The sequence below is a fragment of the Podarcis liolepis genome (assembly GCF_965112155.1).
Source record: "Podarcis liolepis genome assembly, chromosome: 1".
Lineage (NCBI taxonomy): Eukaryota > Metazoa > Chordata > Lepidosauria > Squamata > Lacertidae > Podarcis > Podarcis liolepis.
The window spans coordinates 68329378-68350126 of NC_139554.1; the positions used below are offsets into that span (position 1 = coordinate 68329378).

At 40.9% G+C, this 20749-nt stretch overlaps 1 long non-coding RNA gene across 4 annotated transcripts in view; it reads right to left on the reverse strand.

The window, feature by feature from the left end:
- Nucleotides 1-20749, reverse strand: part of LOC310695154 — a 143774-nt gene that overhangs the window by 47997 nt on the left and 75028 nt on the right. For 3 of the 4 annotated variants that reach the window (XR_014519953.1, XR_014519954.1, XR_014519956.1), the window contains 2 exons: nt 3590-3624; nt 181-241 (listed from right to left, as the gene is read on the reverse strand). The exons of the other annotated variant lie outside the window; for it this stretch is intronic. This is a non-coding gene — a long non-coding RNA (uncharacterized lncRNA). The remainder of the gene's footprint in view (nt 1-180; nt 242-3589; nt 3625-20749) is intronic. 4 annotated transcript variants of the gene reach the window in all.

A 20749-nucleotide genomic window follows, 5' to 3' on the forward strand; every position in this document is an offset into this window, starting at 1 on the left:
CAAATCAGTGTAATTTTGGAGGATGGACTTCTCATTTATCACACATGACTAAATAAGGAGATTCATTCTAATTAGAATACAATACAGGTCATCTAATGGCAGAATGATACCTGACAGGAAATGCAAGACTGACAGCAAATCTTCCTTCCCCCACTAAGAAATTTGTAATACAACTTTTACCTCCTGTCTTGATGTTATTACAGTGAAGGTTCTATCTGCTTAAGTCAACCTCAGAGTAGATCTACAGAAATTAAATGATATGTCCATTGATTCAGGGAGTGTACCCTAAAGATGATCTGGCCAGATGCAACGCTAAGAGAAGATATGATAACCATCTTCAAATATCTAATGGAAGATGGAACAAGCTTGTTTTTTCCTGCTCTGGAGGATAGGACCCATACTAATTGATTCAAGTAACAAGAAAGGAGATTCCAACTAAACATCAGTAAGAACTTTCTGACAGAAAGCTGTTTGACAGTGGAAGACTCCCATGAGAGGTGATGGACTCTCCTTCCTTGGATGTTTGCAAGCAGAGGTTGGATGGCCATCTGCCATGGATGGATGGACTATTTAATTATTAGGGAACCTTCTAACTCTACAATTCTATGATTACATGTTTTAAAACCGAATTGATCAAATTCACACTATGTGAACCGAAGCACTTATTTCAACTTATCCAAATTCCGTGATGCAGTTCTTCAACCAGTATGACATAACCATACTAGTTAGTAGCACAGTTATCCACAATAAAATATGCAATTCTATCTTTCAGAAGTCCACTTGCTGTCATTCTGTCTGTGTGTTTGACTCTTGTGAATCAAAATACAACTATCTTTGGAATTTAACTTACACAAATACTGTATTTACAAAAAATGCATTATAGTGGGGGGAAGGCTTGTAAAAATGTGTGTATTACTCAAGACAGCATACAAAATTTGTTTTTTGTTTTGTTTTTGAAGTTCTCATTTTTATATGTAAGCCATCTTGAGTCCTGCTGGGAGGGAAAGTGTGGTATGTATGTATGTATGTATGTATGAATGAATGAATGAATAACTTATTATGAGTTCACACTAAAATGCCAATGAATTTTCATAAGGATTTTCTCAATTGCTATAGAAATGTGGGGAAACTGAATTTACAATTAGAAAAATGAGAAAGTGAAAGAAGCAAAACTGACAGATTGTTCACTCGCTAGCTGCCAGCATTGTGACACTATTTGACACGATTCTACACTTCTTTTAAGCGCTTGGTGTATGTGTTTGAGCCGGACTCTCATTCTGCCCCTCAAGTTCACATATAAAGAAGAATATTATGAAAGCAAAAGAATAGCAACATGAGCTAGTCATGCAAAACATTTTTTCATAATTTCTGTTATTAAAATCTTTACCTCCCGGTACTAAAGCAGGAGGCAATATTGGAAGGATTAATGGATTTTTACTGCATTTCGAAGTAATAGTTCTGTAATGAAAATAATACTAGAACATTAACATGGTAGAATTCATAATCTAACATTATTGTTGCAAACCTGCAAAAATAGCAGATAACAATTAGCTGCTAGCATTTGGAGCATGACAGCAAAAAACAGACAAAATGAAAAAAAAGTATGAGGAACAAAATAGAAGTGGTCTGGCAACAATTTCATTTCCTTGATTGGTTAGTATGGTGGTCAAAATTACCTCAGACCCTAATTTAACAGACAAGCCAAATTTCCTCAAACCTTAAGTTAACAGTGATTTATGTGAGGCTGCTGTTAACAAATGATCATTTGAATCATACACAGTAAATGACTTGTTCTAATTCACACAGAAAAAAGGGGAAATATATGCCTAAATTCTATTCATCTATTTTCTAGTGAGAGATTATCTGATGATGTAACATGATCTCATGTCATATAATGAAACTTCTTCATGATACCAACCATTTAGAATGCCATATTTTAGCACATTTCATGTGGTCCTTATGCCACAAAACATGCATTTTCAACTTGTGGACATGGAAATTGTCATGTTCTTCACTTCTTCCACAGTTCAACTCTTCCATGCTATTTGGTATTGACACGATAAGTGATAGCCTGAAGAGATTTTGACAGAGAACCCCCTGAAGGGATGTGCTGAACATAACACACCTCAGCACCTCTCCCACTATTGATGGCTATTGTCACTAGGCTACAGGCAACATGAATCTCAGTTAATCGGGTTAGGAATGACTGTAAACAAAAGAAGCCATGGAAAATAAATCTATGTTATGGAAGTCGGCACAGGATTCTTGTGCGACAAATGCAGTGCCTAGTTGGGAAAGAAAACTAAATCCACTTTTAAAAAAAAGATATATGTATCACTACATACATATTTATTGTTATTTAACCCTGCAGGGTTAAGTAAAGAATCACTTTATAAAAGACTGTCCATAAGAAATTAGATACTTTAGACAGGAGCACTTTTAGGCACTTAAAAGACTCAAAGCACAGGCCCATGTCACAAATTTGCACAAAGTTTATACATGCTCATGTGTGTATAGGCTGCTGAGCAAATTAAAATGGATCATAGAATTATAGAACTGTAGAGTTAGAAGGGATCCCAAGGGTCATCTAGTCTAGGAATCTCAACTAAAGCATCCATGACAGGAGATGGATGACCAAAAGGGCTTCAGGCAGGATGGCACGGGTGCACGTGACCCATCAGTTGGTTCAGCTCCAAATCATCTGTCCAGTAATAATTTTTCTAAAAGTCTATACAGAACTAAACCTTGAAAACTGCTCTGAGGACTGACTTTGGAGGCCTTTTCCATGTTTTGTTTTTGTTTTAATAGCACAATTACTGTGCAGCTACTGAATGTTGTATTAGATCCCAACCAATTTCTTTAAGGTTATTTTTACTCATACTTTCATCATTACATTGTTTAACAGTTTTGGAAACTTTGTCTTTTCTGGTGTGTCCCTGAACAGTATTTTCAGATGCAAACTGGATTATGGATGGGTGCTTAAATATGTCCTACCTTTCATTCCTAGCAGTACATGACGTCACTACTGCTCATGTGCATTTTCGCCAATTCTTCTTTATATATTATTGTTATTGTTATTGCATATTTATTTGTACCCCCACCCTTTTCCCTGACAGGAACTTAAGGTGGCTTACAGATAAAATATGAAAGAGCATGACACCTGTCCTTTCATTAAAAGCAGTCAGTTCCCAAAAGCCTTTTGAAATAAGGTCTTCACCTGCCAGCAGGAGGACAAGGAGAGAGCCATTCTGACTTCTCTAGTACTTTATAACTCATACAATAAGCTATGCTTCTATATGAAAGGAACTCCATTAGGTCTTCAGGTGCAGATTCTTCAAAACTACTGAAACAGCTGTAAAGGTTTCACCCTTTTTTTGAAAACCAAGCAAACCTAAAATATAGACCATTTGTGTACACTATTATTAACCTTGAGTTTAGAGCCCCTGTCTTCCAAATATTGCAGCTGTAGAGTGCTGAGTCTCGTTTTCAAGCTCTTAATTTGACTTTCGGACAAAACTGAGTTTTTAATTTTCCGCCTCAGTAGTTTATTTGCTGGTACGGAGAAGAGAAATGGGCTTTGAAAACTCACCTTCAATTTTTCAGATGATCAAAGAAGTGTGGCCCCTGCAACAAAATGTACAATGTATTATTTGGGTGTGTGCACATGTATGTGTGTGTGAGAGTTATCCAAGCCTGTAGCTGAAAGGGCTGAAACACAAAAATCAGCATTGCAAGGGGGAGTCCCTGATCTACTTTGGGGCTTGCCTTAGGTGCAACATTTATTTAAGGTTTCGTTTTTACATTTGAAAATGCAGCCAATTTTTATGCAAGTCAACAAAACACGGGACCTCCGTTTGTGATGGATTTGGCTGAGGAGGGTGCATAAAGGAGCAATTTAAGCAAATTGGCCTTTGCTGCAGCCTGAGAATGATAGTGGATTTTTGACTGGGAATCCCAATGGGCCTCAGCTCCTTCTCTGACCTACAATATCAATAATGGATTACAGTACAGGGTTGCTGTAAACGAATCTCTCTCAGAGTATCCCCCCAATCTGCAATTGGCAGGGAAGTCTTATCCATAAGGGCATATGGGCAACTTGCCTCCCCAAGTCAGGCTACCGCAACAGGCCCTCCCCCCAATATGGCACTTTATCTACTTCTACTCTTGAGGTTGCTCTGGCTATCAACCTTCTCCTTAGTTCAGAGTTTCCCAAAGTGGTCAATATTGACCCCCTGCTGTTGATGGGACTGTGCAGGGACTGAACAAAGATTTGGAGATTAAGAGGGAGTCAAAAGGGCCTGGGGTAGAAAAGAAATTTATGATTAGTACAAAGTATAGAAATTTATATAGTACAAAGAATTGAATTAAGAACTATGAGTCTCAGAAATAAAGGACATGGGCATTTGCAGAGCATTATCTCCCTTGCCAATGTATTTTATAAAATGATTCCACAATCCTTCTCAGACCATGCTGCTTTCTTTTTAAAAAAGAAAACTGTACATAGGTGCAGTTTCACTTTTTAAACAATTACTTTTTTACAGTTTCAAAAGAATAATTCTAACATCCATGCTTCCCTCCCTCAAAGATATAAAAGCAATCTGCCTTTTCCAAGGAGCTTTTAAGAAAGCTTTGGAGCTAGGCTTCTGAACTGCAATCCCTACCCCCACTCCTTGCTGCTTTACAAGGTTGCTATTTTAAGAAGTTCTCAAAACCATATTTCAAAAAAATATGGGATTCTACAACAGTTGCTTCTGGTGGTGCACCATCAATGATTGACAGGTACAGTAGATTTTCAGCTTTTCTGAAGAAGAGTTCCTGATGTGCACACTGTACATTGTTTCCTCCATAGACAGCATCTTGCTGCAAAAAAACAACCCAAAACCTTCAGCAGAGAGCTTCACAAAGTTTTGAAAGTGCATATCAAATCAATTAACAAGATGTTTCTATATTTTTAGCTCTCCCTATATTATCTGTAAGCCACAGTGAGTGCCTAACGGAGGGAAAGGCAGAGTATAAATAAATATATAACATATGTAACAATATATATATTGAGAAGCTAATTTCATTACAAAAATAAAAACTCATTGCACATTGATTCTGCATTAATCTACAGTGTGACCGTTTTGGTTCTCTCCATTTCTCCTTTTTTTCCAATCTGAAATTCAGTTCTCCACATTTCTACAGCAATTTGTAATTTATTTATTTTTTAAATCCTCATGAAAATTCATCAGCATTTTAGTGCGAATTTCTCCAATTTTTGCACGCATTTTTGACTAATATGCACAGTTTCGAAAGCATTTCCCCCTAATAAAATGCTATGTGTGTGTGTGTGTACACACACAGATAGTTCAATCCTGGTATGGGACAGCTGAATACTCTGCACTGCAGAGTGTTGGACAATATGAACTTCAGAGTCACATCCAACTCTATGATTCTGTGATTCTATAAACATGATTTGGCTGGGGAGCTGCGTAGGAAATTTGGGAAATTTCAAAGTATGGCAGTGTTTGGGTTTGTTAAATGTGGACTGAATTAAATTTATTTCCCACCCCTACCTCTAGCTTCCCCTGCTGTGTAGCAGGTGTTGTGCTGTTGTGCTGAAGGAAACATCTTCTTATCAAAGTTAGTAGAAGTTCTGTAATGCTAACCAACCATTGCTACACCCAAAGCTTCTCAGAACAGGAGAAGAAAGAGAAGCTTAGCATAACATACTAAGGGAGTGTGTTCATCTGTGTCCTCAACTGCTGGAAACAAAATCAATGCCTCTCTCATCTTGCCCACTCCATAGATTCCAGGAGGCATATCATTCTGTTCCCTGTGCAGTATAAGCTTTATAAGCAATGCACATTTTATGGAATAGAGATAAGGATAATTGGCCACAATAGCACAGATTTGAGAAAATATAAATACATTATGCATCATGAAACATCATGAGCTTTGCACTACGTTAGAAGAGTCTATTTCTCCTGAAATATCTGCTGAGGTTTTGTTTCTGGCTTTATGAATAAAACCCTTTTGGATTTGCAGGTTAATGCAGAGCTGGAAGAATCCCCAGTGAACTGGTCACTGAAGTATTCAAAATGTGATGCTGGTATCTGGAAGCAGAGATGAATACAGGAAAATTTTGTTTCTAGGCTTATTGTAGAAATGTAATCTCAAAAGCAGAATTGCTGAGAAAACCAACTGAAAATAAGTTGACCGTGCGCATTTTGTGAAAGGGTCACCTATAGCTTCTGACTTCAGTGGTCCAGAAGCAAGCAAACTGACCAGCAAGCTGTCTTCCTAATTGCCCTGCTTATCAGAATCCTTGGTTCAAAAACCACTTTATAGGAGTTAAGCCAGGCATTATCACTCCTCTGCTACTAAGAAATCCTGGGGAAAGAGGTGATAATATGATCAGAGGCTACAGGTGACTGTTTCCTCCTATGGTAACACATGCCACAGAGTAAACTCCTAGGCTATGCTACAGTTGGAAGAAACAGTGATTCAACCAAATATTTTTTTAATCTACCCAGTAATACAAGGAGAAACTGTTTCATAAAATGGCCCTCCTCTAATTTTCTTTCGCCAAATGACTCCTCAACAACAAACCTCATTGAATTGGGACTGATTTCTGATTACACATGCATAGGATTGCACATCTCTGAACACACACACACACACGAATCATGGACACTTTTTAAATATTTGAAGTGGTCAAATAAAGCATCTTCATAGTTCATATATCAGATACATAGATATATTTACCTGAATGTCTTTCAAAAAGCCAAACAGCAAGCATGGCCAATTTAAAAATAGGGTTCCACAGAATGGCAAGCTATGATTTGATGTCCCTCAAGACGGACATTTTTGAGGAGATATATTCTGCAACAATTTCTTGATGTAGTAATAATGCATTAGTGGTGGATTTATATTGGACCATCTGCACATCATTTTATTTTGTTAGTTATTATGCAATACTTCTCCATTGCTACTATATTATTTCTGACAGGAGGAGCTATAACACAACAAAAGCAGTGGGGGAGGCATGACCACCAGAAGATTAGTGAAATGAAAAATTATGAGAGTTAGCAAGAAAGGGACGCAGGTGGCGCTGTGAGTTAAACCACAGAGCCTAGGACTTGCTGATCAGAAGGTTGGCAGTTCGAATCCCCACGACGGGGTGAGCTCCTGTTGCTCGGTCCCTGCTCCTGCCAACCTAGCAGTTCGAAAGCACGTCAAAAGTGCAAGTAGATAAATAGGTACCACTCTGGTGGGAAGGTAAACGGTGTTTCCGTGCGCTGCTCTGGTTCGCCAGAAGCGGCTTAGTCATGCTGGCCACATGACCCGGAAGCTGTACCGGGTCCCTCAGCCAATAAAGCGAGATGAGCGCTGCAACCCCAGAGTCGGCCACAACTGGACCTAATGGTCAGGGGTCCCTTTACCTTAGCAAGAAATTACAGGATATGCACTGACTGGAAATGAAGCAGTGTGAATGCCCCCAAACCTTTGCAGGTGCAAACAGTATTGATAGTGGGGTTGTACATGACCACCACAATAGCATCATGGTCATAAAACATCATGAATGCAAAATAAAAAGGATGTCTGAAGCGGCCCTGTTTCAATCTGTTTCAATCATTGCCCAAAATGTTGTTTTATTCTAATGTGCCTTTCAAATAAAAGGATGTTCAACAGCTCTCCACTACAAGGCTAGCCAAAGTGAGTGACAAAACAGGCTGCATTTTGTATATCAGCAAACATTTTAAATTGCCCAACTAAAAAGGAAAAAAACTGAGTAGGACTTTCTAGAAAAAGCAAGATGGCAGCTGTTCCAATTCTCTTGCCCCCCAAAAATAATTTTACCTCATGCACAAAATATACCTGAAACAAAGCTGATATTGGGGTGGATGAAGCAGCTAAAAAATAGTTTCTGCGATTCTGACCAGTCTTTGTGTTAGTAGAAAGGAATTGCTTGATGTGGCTGAACAATGTTATGATAAAAGTAATGTCAATTGAGTGATCTAATCAGGGTTCAAATTTCTCCAACACAGTGGATCAGGGAATAAAGCATAACCAGTTACAAAGACCACAGACTCCAGATTCTGAAACTAATCAGTTGCTTTACTGATGTACAACGCTTCATTCAATGAATATTATTTTCAACGGCAGGCATATGAGCCAACTCCTAGGGGCCGAGGGGTGTCTGATCCCACCAATAAAATATTTGAGGGGGCCGGGGGCCAAAAAATAAATGGACATTGCCATTCAAATGGTATGCATGAACCGCATCATGTGATTGATTATGCAGGGGTGCACTTACCTGTCCCCACAATATTTGATTCAAGTTGGCACTCCTGTATGGAGAGTACAGATATTCTGAACATTGAACCAAAACACAGCAACATAACGGTCTGTAAAATAGCTATGTAATACTTAGAAAGGAATATGGTACCCAGTGTTAATCATTCTTGGAGTAGACCCATTGAAATGAATGGACCTCAGTCATGTCCATGCATTTCAATGGGCTATTCTGAGTACAACTAAACGTGGGATTCAATCCATGGATTCAGACTGGCATAAGATCATTGTACTCTATTGACAAAACAATCCATCAGATTAATTTGAATTTTAGGCTTGCTATTTCCTGCTGTGACTGAAGATCTGAAGTTTCATCCACCACATGTAGTTATGAAATAGAATTTCCGATTTTCATAGAATACTTAGCATTTGGGAATAAAAATCATAGATACCCAGCCAGATCTTGGAGGGAACACACAAAGAAGAGCCAGACAGGTAGGGGAGAGAAACAAACAGACAGAGAGAAAGATTATCTGTGTCTTTTTTATATTGCTCATTTTCATAGTTGAAGCCATGTAAGATGCAGACTAGAGTTATACATAGCCTAACTAGCAGAAAGTGTAACTGGGACTCCTGCTTTTAATAGGCTGTACGTGAAGCATCATCCATCAATTGTGTCAGACAGGTAAAGACATCTCTTTTGCCTAGGCTTTACCTGACCCATAAGACTGGACCCTGCTATTGATAGATTTTTGCTTTCACTCTCAGTTTTTCTGCTTTCATTTTTGAACACCACTTAAGAGATTTTAAATATTGTTGTTTAGAAATACTTTTAAACAAAGAACAATGTTTTCCAAGATGCCCAAACATCACTGGACTGTCCCATGAGGGACTATTGCTGTGATTGCTCAAAAGTGTCAAGTGTCAAACTGTGTCCTGTATCTAATAGATACAGGATACAGCATTTTCCATTGAAATTATACAGGGTGGGTAGGCATCACATACTTCAGTGGCTGTGTGAATTTCTACATTGCCCTTCGGTGGCATCCAAGCAAGAAATGAATCTTTTGGATCTATAATATCTTTAAAGTGGTTGTCCTGTCTTTCAATGTTCTGTCAGTATTTGCATACCTTATACACTCACATCATTGGCTTTTACTTTGTGTGGGGGGAAGATAAGGAAAGAGCAAGTTGAAGTATTTTCTTGCTTTTTTGCGGTTTCTGCCATTAGCACTAATTGACATTTATTGCTTGCTATGTCACTTCGAAACCTATTTAAGATTTCTATTGTTCTCTGTGCCACTTAAATGGAAAACCATTTAGGGCTTCTAACGGAGTAATAATTATCTTGGCACTCCTAGTCCAATCACGATACCATTGCCACTCTGTGCTCTGTTCCCAGCTTGGAGAATGATATTAATCAATGAGGGATAAAGATTTAGGCTTAGCTTTATAACAAGGCGCACCAAATAGCTCATCTTTTTTTTAAAAAAAATAACTGTTTCCCCACATTCTTTAACGCTGGTTGCTTTGTCACCCTCTTCTTATTGATTCTTGCATCTTGTTAAGCATTTTCTGAACCAAAGAATTAATGAACCAGCAGGACAGCGGCTGCCTTTTCAGACCGGTATTTGCATTTTAATTCTTCAACTTTGGTTTTAATCATAACTGGGTTGCGTTACATTTGTACTTTAGAAACAACTTCTGGATTTCTTCGCTTTCTAGACAGTGTAGGGAGCTGCTCTTCAACTAGAAAGGGTTTATTTAAAGCATGCAGATGCACCAAGCCCTGGAGGCCCATAAAATACCTCATTGACTTCCTAGGAAGAATTGCACTGTTTCCCAGTAGAACCAAGCTACGTTTGATGTTTACTCCGTAGTCTGCCTCTGAGTTAAAACCTTCACCACCACACTAAAAAATGGCTAGTGGAGCTATAGTATAGTATACTGGAATACTTTAATCAACCCTTTGCTCCCCACAGGGGTCCTGATTGAGATTCGGGCCCCTGCACCTGCCAGTTACATAGGCGGCGGGTGGGCAAAAGATCACATTTACTTCAATGGCAGTTTTTTTCCCTCTGACAAATTGCAGGTATGGAAACCCCAATCTGGACTGCAACCATAGCAGGGGTCAAAATGCCTCCCTACTCCCTATATTAGTGTCCTGATCCAGATCAGGCCACCCACACTGACAATCTTTATTGGAGAACAGTATGCTATTGTGAAGCTCTTTCGCAGAGCCCCTGTTCCGGCATTCACCATATGTGAATGATCGCATGGAGAGGGAAGAATTAGGGTTGCTTCATGTGGCCTCACCACCAGCCTCATTCATGCCAGGGGGAGGAGGGCATTTGTATGGAGCCTATGTGAATACACCTGAATGCCCACAGACTGCCATATCTGCCATCTGTACACTAGCTGAAAATATTGCACATACAGGAGCCTATATGTGTTTGAGTGTACATGCATAGGCTCTGAGCAAACAGGGGTCCTGAACACATGGTAGACTGGGGAGCTGGGCATAATTTTTCCACGACCAACACATACAACCTCAGTTCTATATGGATGAATGCCCGAACACTGATACTGTGATTCAAGAGCCTGTTGTACATAGTACCCTATGGATATGATGTTATGAACCATTTCCCAACACTAAAGTGAAAATGGAAGGCCACAACTGCATGTAAATTTAGAGTCCCATGCAGCTTTGAATTATGGTTAACATGTTTAGGAGCTTAATGTGAGATGTTAACAGCCAAAATGGTTGCATTTCAGGATGAATGGACTGCTGCTCTGCTGTCTGAGCCTATGGGTTATGAATCTCACTTCAGCTTCTGTGCAAAGCTCTACTTCTGAGTAGGATACTGTACAAAGAGCAAGATCAACTGCACTGAAGACAATTACTGCATTGTCAATACAGGGAATTGCATTGTCAACACAGGGAAGAAAGTTCAGCAAAAGCAAATACAATTCATATTGAACATGGCATACATTTTAAGGGAAGTGACATAACTCAGTGGTAGCAAACATGTGCTGCAGGCAAAAGGCCTTGAGTTAAATCACTAGTATTTCAGTGTATGGCTGGGAAAGACTTTTGTCTGAAACTCTTGAGAGCTCCTGCCATACACTGCAGAGAATACTGAGACAGATGGACCAGAGACCTGAATAATTCTGCTTCCCACATTCCTGTTAGAGCAGGTGTGGGCAATGTGGTGTCCTCCAGATGGCATTGGACTACAAATTCCATCCTCCCTAACCATAAGTCATGCTAGGTGGGACTGAAAGAAGTTGAAAGTCCAATAACATCTGGAGGGTTCTATGTTGGTTACTGCTGGAGTAGAGTCTCTAGCATTCTGTTCATGTGCAAGCAGTTTCCTCAAATTCTTTCAGATAGACAAGGGCAATCTTGCCCTTATTTTGTTCCTCCTGCTATTTGCAGTAACAGCTGCAGGGGCCAATGTTGCCCATACCCTAAACACAGGTGGGAAACCTGTTGCCCTGCACATGTTGTTGGATTTCAAAGCTCATCAACCCCAGCAAGCATGGCCAATAGTTGGGGGTGATGGGAGCTGTAGTCCAGAAACATTTGGGATGCCCTAGGTTCCCCATTCCTGCTCTGGCCACTACATCAAGGGGGGCTAACCTATGTCCCTCCAGATGTTGTTGGACTACAGCTCCTATCACCCCTGACTACTGCTGGAACATCATTTTATGCTCTATTATAATATGCTATTTAATTTATGAAAATCAGCCTATGTGTAAAGTAATGACCATTTCACGCTGTTTTGTATAGACACTCGCCTGTCATTTTAATACTTTGTACAATGGCAAGTTTTTGTGACCTAGCATTTACCACTTAACACATCAAAGAATACATCTTGGTATTACATGTTTAAAAACCTCTAGATTCCTTGCTAGCAATACCTGAGGAATTCGATCTTTCTGAATTTTGATATGAATTGACCTGATTTGCACATCTTGGATGAATGAACCAATCAGAACTCACAGCAGGATTCACCTAACAGGCCCCACCAGCAGAAGTCGTGTGCAATAGGGCTTTCTCTCCTTTCCTCCACCTTGAAATTGGTTCAGGGGGGTAATGAGAACCCCTAGAACAGTGAAGAGAGGAGAAATCATTCCATCTGGCAAGCGGAAATGCTTGGGCAGATGGGACATTCATGGCATGATGTTGAATTCCATTCTACCAGCTTCTGCCCTTTTTGAATGTTCTGATGCAGTTCTTGGCTCAAAAAAATAATATTGCATGATAGCCAACATGAGTCTTACTTACATGCATTTATATGCAGATTTTAAAAAAAGACAACTAAAAATTGCAAATTAACATAGACATGGGACAGAATGAACTTACAGATGAGGAAAAGCAAAAGTGACATGGAACAGAAATAAATTGATTCCTACAGCTCCTCGTTTTCCAGTGCTTTGATCTCCTCAACAATGTAATTGCACGATGTGTTTTTAAGCCAGAAAACAACAAGATCAGATCCTCAGCAAGCATTACTGAATGTAATTTCCTTGCAATAAATGAAGCTCTTTGCTTTTCCGGAAATTTTGCTGTCCACGTTGCAAAGAAAACATTACAGAATTAGATTGTATACTCACGGGCATATTTAAAATACTAACGTTTTTCAAACTGTGTGATTGTATATGATGCTTTTATTGGGGATAAACTCTCTACATTATAGGCAGAAATATTAATCAGTGACAAATACGAAATAATCAGTGTTGTCATTTCAAAAATAATGTATCTCGTTTTAAACTGAAGCAGCTAAGGTGGCGGGCATGAAAAATGCAATGAGAATAACCTAGAGCAACCAGGATTGAGACAACTGGTCTGATTTTAATCAAAACATTTATTAAACTTCAGAACACAGCACCATCTTATATTGTGGTGGGGGGAAATTTCATTACTTTGTCAGTGCTATTTACAAGACTCTAGCTTCACAAGGAAACTAAGAATGATTGGTCTCTGTGCTTCAGGCCATCTTGAATTCTGCAAATGATGGGACTGTGAAATTCCACTATAAATTGATACTGCAAATGCATATGCCTTAAGAGAAAGAAACCCCACAGTTATTCGTGCTATATTCACAGCATCAGTAGTCATCACTCGACATTACCATCTCTTGGAGGGTCACTCTGATATGACAGCTAACTATTATTATAACGTACAATCACTCTGCTATATAATACATTAGATAAGCATTAGGCTGAATATTTAGGCAGCTTCTGTTTAATCAAAACTGATGTAAGCTATTACAGGAGTCAGCATATATCAAACAAAACTCACTATTGAAGAATTGGAAACTGAAATATCAAAGCCGCTTTCTTTTCTCAAGGGCAAAGCAGTGGTAAATCTTAAGAGAACGTTCCACTGATTTCACCCGTTTGTCCATTTTGGGCAACCTTTCTGGGCTAGTGGGCACATTTAGAATTTTGAGAAAGGGTTGTAGGTGACAGGCACAAAATGGCACCTGTGAGAGTGTGGCGTAAAACAAAATGGCTGCCAGATCTGAAGGAGAACAAATAGAGGCCCACAAAATAGTGTGAGGAAGCCTCCATCAATGGAAAAACAGCACCACACACTTCTTTTTTTACCAAAAAAACAACAACCCAGCAGCACTACTTGCCCACAGAGAAGCTCTTTGTGTTTCTCCTCTGCTCAGATCCGAAGGGAGGGTGGCTGTCCAGTCCTGGCCACCAATGTCATGTGGACAAGTTTGCAAATGCATAAATGAACTGAGCAGGAAGAACAAACAGTCTTTCATGCATTGTGAATTTTTGAGGGGATCTTTACTGAGACCTTATGTGGGTGCTATGGGAGGTGCTGGCATGTCCCCAGGAGGCTTCTTTAGCCTCCTCCTTCCCATCCTTTACTATTATCAATCAAGTTGTTTTGTTCAGATGTGTTCTATATGTTCCCTGAACCTCAAAATTTATGCTGCTTGTTTTCTTGTTTGTTTTTAAACTGATTTTAAACTGATTTTATTATTTTTTATTATGTCTGTGAGCCACCTGGAAGGGATGTCCCAAATAGGGCCAGATTACAGCAAACTAATACTTATATAAATAAATATATATTTCAACCCACCCAGATAAGATTATTTCTCTCCCTTTTGTACAGAAGGACAGCAGTATAGTTCATTCTCAAGACTGGTCCATCCAAAAAGATGCAACGTCCAGCTTGTATTTCACATGAGAAAATTCGATAACATTCACAGTCAAAACCTTTATGGATTTACAGTTTCATGTAGTTATGGATCATATCATCACAACTTCTAGTCATTGTTCTACTGTATCAGCACATGCTGGATACTCCAAACTTGAAACACTTTGCTGGTACAGCTTCAAATCCACAGCGATCCCACCTCCAGCTTGGAGCTGGAGACGCAAGACGACTTCTTATGACTCTGCACTTACACTTGCCAATGGCAAAGCCGAAACAAATTCCAGGTTTCAGATGAACTCAGGGGAGTGTTGGAGTTTGTTTCCTCTCTGCTGGGTTCAGAGGGACCCTCACTCTTCAGAGAGTAAGATTATCAAACCCTCAGTATAGGGATTATACTGGAGAGAGTTTAAAAGTGGCATACCGGCATGTGCAAATAAGAGATACAAAAGAACCAGGGCTCTGAATCTGGTCAGATACCCAGACCAACGAAATTTCTATGCTACAAACTTGGTTCTTCAGCTTGAGAAAAGAAGAATAAAAACAAAAAAGATTACCATTTCATGTTTTGCATAACATTATTCTACAAGGGCTACAATTCCCCTTTTCCCTGTTTACCATGTGGCTTGGGAGGGATTTGCATGAACATTGATACTAGGTGATTGCACCTAGAGGGGAGAAGATGCCCCACAGCAGCACACCCAAACCAGCAGAGGCTTTAGAGTAGGGATAGATGGACCTGTCAATTCTAGGTCTCTCATTTTCCAATCCTGAAATTGGTTTTCCACATTTCCTCAGCAATCTGCTATTATTATTATTATTATTATTATTATTATTATTATTATTTAAAAAAACACTACATGAAAAATTCACTGTATTTCACTGTGAATTGTTCCTAGAATAATTGCCCAATTTTGACTAATGTACATGCTTTTGCAAGCAATTTCTCATTTTATGTTTGTATGTTATTTTATGCTCTCTTTCCCCTAATATATGCATATTATATATATTTATAATTCTACAGTGTTTGGTTGCAGAAATGTGTTACAAAATTCAGGCACCTGCGGATTTCAAAGGCTAGCTTGTGTGCTTCACTTCTCGTATTGTTACAGAGAAAGTGCGGCTAAGGCAGGCTCACCTGTAAATGTGAACTGAATCTAATTTCTACCCCAACCACACTATAGAGTAAAAAGAAAACCACACCTCTAAACTGGAGATCTGGAAAGAAGAATGTTTCCATTTTATCCATGATTCCTGTTCGATTGCCCATATCTTCCTCATAAATTAGAATCTACAAACTATACTCGCTGAACTCAGGAAAAGAAAGCAAACTGATCACAATAAAAGTGTCTTCTCCACTAAAATAAGAACAGCCTGAAGAGCGCATATTTCTTCTGGCAGAGATGAAGCCTTTGCTTTTGTATGTGCAGTTACTATTTTGAACCCATTACCTCTGTTTACTGCATAGATCCAATCTATTACCTTGCTCAGCTTCAGTTTTGTTTCCCCCCTAGGCGGCTCCACAGTTATAATGGTTTTCTTTTTTTAATTTATTGGCTTTGCCATCAAGGGCTTTTCAAATTGCTGCTGTCGTTATTTGCCACCATAATACCCCCTCCTTACTTAATTACATTGTTTTATTTCCAGATCAGAAACTTTATTGTCTGCTTAGAGGGTTGCGTTGTGACACACTTTACTGACTTCCAAGTTTTGTTGTCTCTTTTCTGCCATTTTAGTTTAGGTTGTCTTTTTATCAGAGTGAAAGAAACAGATCACCTAGAACCAAAAGGAAAGTGAAAATATAACTAAAAAGTAAAATATGCTAGGTTCAATCCATCTCACTCTGTGGAGATTAACAGGGGTACCTAACCTGCATCAGTTTAGGGGATCTGGATGGTAAAGACACTTTGTTTACCACATGTTATAATTAATATACTTGGATGGCTTGACTAACACATTATTATTAATAATATTTTTCTCATTATTTAAATGGCTATAGCCCATCCTTCATCAATACTGGTATCAGGGTGGGAGTCAACATGAAAAAAATTACGCAGTAAATTTATACATGAACATCAGTAAAACAATAAGGAGACGCGTCAAAAAGGGGCAGATAAAAAGAGCAAATAAGGCTTTAACAGTAAGAACCCTTAGATTGCTTGAGGAAACCAATAGTTGTAACTGGAAAGATAGCAGCATTGGGGCCTTAACAACTTTGTCAAGAGAGAGAGAGCATTCCACAAACAGGGTGCCACCATGAAAAAGGCTGTGTCACACATCTCCCTGAAATTAGTTATTCCTACCAGTGGAACACAGAGAAGAATGACAGAGCAGGATATTGTTTATTGTCACTATTCCATGGAGTTTCCACATTGTCAATAGTCAGTTTAGGAATAGGTAGCAGAGGAAGGTTTATGTGAAATGAGGGGAAAGCACATACTGAATTACTGGTATGGGTGTGTAAGGGCCAGGTGCACTTCATAATCACCACGTGGTAATTGCAAGGGATAGATGTCTCCATTCACTGAACCAGTTATGATTATTTTGCCAGAATCCTAAACTCATGTTTTACAGTAGTGGCCATTCTGCATACCATCACAAAGGCTTTCAAGAGCTACTACACACTGCCCATGCATTAAGCAGGGAGCATTTCATCACGTGCCAATTATAAGTTCAGCTCACCAAGTCTCAAGTCACACTTCAGCCCACTCCCAGGATGGATCCCAAACCCTGGGGAACAATCACTGCTCCCTATTCCCTGGGAAACCTAGGGTAGATTTACACTCGTGGTTTACAACATAAAGAAAGGGTTAAATAATGGTTTTCATAACATATAGAGCAGTGTTTCCCAACCACTGTTCCGCGGCACACTAGTGTGCCGCGAGATGTTGCCTGGTGTGCCGCGGGAAAAATTAAAAAATTCGAAAGATTTTTTTTTTAAGTCAAATTTTCGATTGGGGCACCATCACTAGATGACCCCTGGGGTTCCCTCCCTCCCTCCCGCTCTGCGCCTCCCTCCTCCTCCTCCTCCGGGGAGGCCCTTCCTGGCTCTCGGCCAAGGCTTGGCGGCTGCCACTCACTCACTCGCTCACCCACCCGTCCCTCCATCCCTGCACCCGGCCTCTCCCCCTCCGTCCCCGGCACGGGAGCTGCCGGGATCCGTAGTCCCCTCGCCCTTGGGCTCTGCGCCCACGCGGGGTGCGCGAACTACGTTACCCAGCGTGGCCTGGCGGGCCGGGCGTTTTGTTTGAAGCGCTCTTCTCCCGGCCATGGAATGAGCGCAGCGGTGGCGGCCGGGCGGGCAGGGGCTCTTCCGCGCAGACCCCGCGCAGCCTGCCTGCGCCCCCGCGGAGATCGGGCGGCAGGATGGAGCCCGGGGATCCCCGCGGAGGCGGAGCGGCGGAGGCAGGTAGGGCTGCGTCGGGGGGTTTTTATTTTTGCAATGCTGCATCCGCGCCGGAGGGGACGCATCGGACCGCGGGGAGACCCCTTGGCGGGCGTGCAAGGCAATGCATGCGTGCAGCCGTTGCATGGAGTGCAGTGCAATGCAATGGCAACACGGCGCCCTGCATGCATGCATGCAACTTCCACCGGCGCTCCGGACTTGGCAGGTGAGGGGGGTCCCCAGTGGGCGGCAGAGAGAGCCGGGAGGGCGAAGGGGAGCCGGGGGGAGCAGCGCTGCTCCCCGAGCCGAGCCCGGGGGGAAACTTCGGCGTCGTTGCGCCGGGTGTTGGAAGCGGAGGCTGGCGGGGGGCCCCTCACCTGCAAAACCTGGTCGCCTCTCATATATTTCGTGCATTGCATTCATCGCCCGCTTTCTCCTCCAAGGAGCTCCCGGGGGCGCGCGTGGTTCTCCCCATGTTATCCTCGCAACAACAGCCCTGCGAGGTGGGTCAGGCGAGTGGCCCAAGGGAGCACCCAGGGATTGTCCTGGCCAGGTGGGGTGATTTGAACCCTGCTCTCTGCCCGGTCTTCGTCCTCATTTAGCCCCCACATGTGCATGACTGTGCATGTCTGAGGTTTTCCCCCCTCGTCTTGGCTATGGTGTGAGTCTGTGCTGTTAATTAATGGGGTTCTGCCTTCGGAGAAGATGAGCCAGCCCTCAAGGAGGTGATTATGTAATTTGCTAGCAATTCATGTCCCTCTTGGCGTGACGCTGCGCGCTGATGTCACGGGGCTGTAATGGTGGTGTGCCTCGAGATTTTTTTCATGAAACAAGTGTGCCTTTGCCCAAAAAAGGTTGGGAAACACTGATATAGAGGGACACATTATGTTCTGCCTCTAGCGTTCATAATGTGTTATTAGAATGTGACACTAGAGGGTGCTGCAGAGCAACCAGCAGCGCCTTGACAGAATAAATCCCACAGCAAGGTAAGAAAAACATTTTAATTTGCAAGTATGACCTGTGACATTTTAGAACGATATATGTAATATCATTTTAATAACGTTAAACAGGTCAGTGTAGATCCAGCCCTAGTCAAAGAAAGGAACTGTAAGGATGTTACTGCCACAAGGGCATGACGCAAAAGTACTTGCTGCAGCACCCTTGCTGAGACTAAGCAGGTTTGGGTTTGGGATGGATTTGGTCTGAACCAGAAACCCCAACAAGCAACTGCCTAGGAACCCCTACAGTGCTGTGTGTTCGATGGGGAAAAGACGGGTTCCAAATGAATAAATGCAAAATGTATAGACTATTCTGAATAAATTAACCAGCCAAATATCTTAGTAATTGATACGTTCAGTCTGTAGTAGTACAGTAGTATGTTCCATCTTTCTAGTAAACCTTTAAAGCTGAATCATACACAGAAGTTAGAAAGATTATGTGGCTGTGCCAGACCTGCTTGAATTCCAAGCACTGTTGTTTACCCGATACATTTGCGATATATTTAAGTCAGGCTCATGCTGCCAGCCCCTCTTTGGCACGAAAACATCTCTACCATTCGTCAGAGCTGCACACAGACTCATTTCTCATCTGGAATTGCAAGGAAAGATGCCACCTTGTAGGTTATTCATTAAGAACTAGATTGGGGCCACAAACTCATTTCAGGTATGCCAGTCAAAGGCCATTCCACTGATAGTGACTCTGAGGCACATTCACATTCCAGCCTTGCTTGCAACTGACCTTGACGCAAACCTTCTGCAGGTAGATAAGCTGCCTCTTGAGTGATTCAATCCCATTTCACAGGCGTTCTTGGCCTATACTATATCTAGTTAGACCTATGGCAATAAGTCCTTCCACATATTTATTACATATCTGCTGTACAGGATGTTATAATTTTGTGGATACATTGGGAACATCTGAGTAGTTCACAGAATATCTATTTGAGCGCTCTGTATTCAAAATACATTTTATGTATATCTTGGCTGCAGGTGCAAATTAGAAGATTGTCATTGTTGAGCAAGAATCAACCAAAGTCCCAAACACTTAAAACAAAACAAAAAAATGATGTTCTGGAAACAAATAGGAAACTTCACACTATATTTGGAAACTACTATGCTTGTTTATGCAGGCTTTTATAATCCACATTCTCATGAGCTCAGTTTGAAAGCAGCACTCTATGTTAGTTAGCACACTTAGTGAAAAATTCTGCTGCTCATAAATGCAACTGTTTCAATGCTTCTTTGGTGGTGGGGGATGCTGTGAAACAGGACCACTAGAGAGTTGTACTAAATTCCCTTTATCCCTAAAACAAAGGAACATGAGAAGCTGCCAACTGAGGCAGACCATTGATCCATCTAGTTCAGTACTGTTAGGGCTTCTCCATGAAATCAGACAAGGTTCCCACCCAACCCAACCTGGAGTTCCCTTCTACATCACCTGGAAGCAGATGCTCCACCACTGAGCTATGGCCCTTCTCCAAAACCAGAGTTTCCCAATACAGTGGTGCCCCGCAAGACGAAATTAATTCATTCCGCAATTTTTGTCGTCTAGTGAATTTTTCGTCTTGCGAAGCACGAAATCCCATAGGAATGCATTGAAAATCAATTAATGCGTTCCTATGGTCAAAAAAAGTCCAAACAAAGCCAAATTTGGTACAACAACAGTTTATTAACTGCTCTTTAAAGTCACACATACTGTAAAGAGCAGTTCAAAAATTTAAGGGAAAATAAATTAACTTTATAAAGAAAACATGTCTTTGTTTTTAGACAAAGAAAAAAAAGTCGCGAGACGTTTTCGTCTTGCGAAGCAAGCCCATAGGGAAACTCGTCTTGCGAGGCAAATCGAAAATGGAAAAACCTTTCGTCTAGCGAGTTTTTTGTCTTGTGAGGCATTCGTCTTGCGAGGTA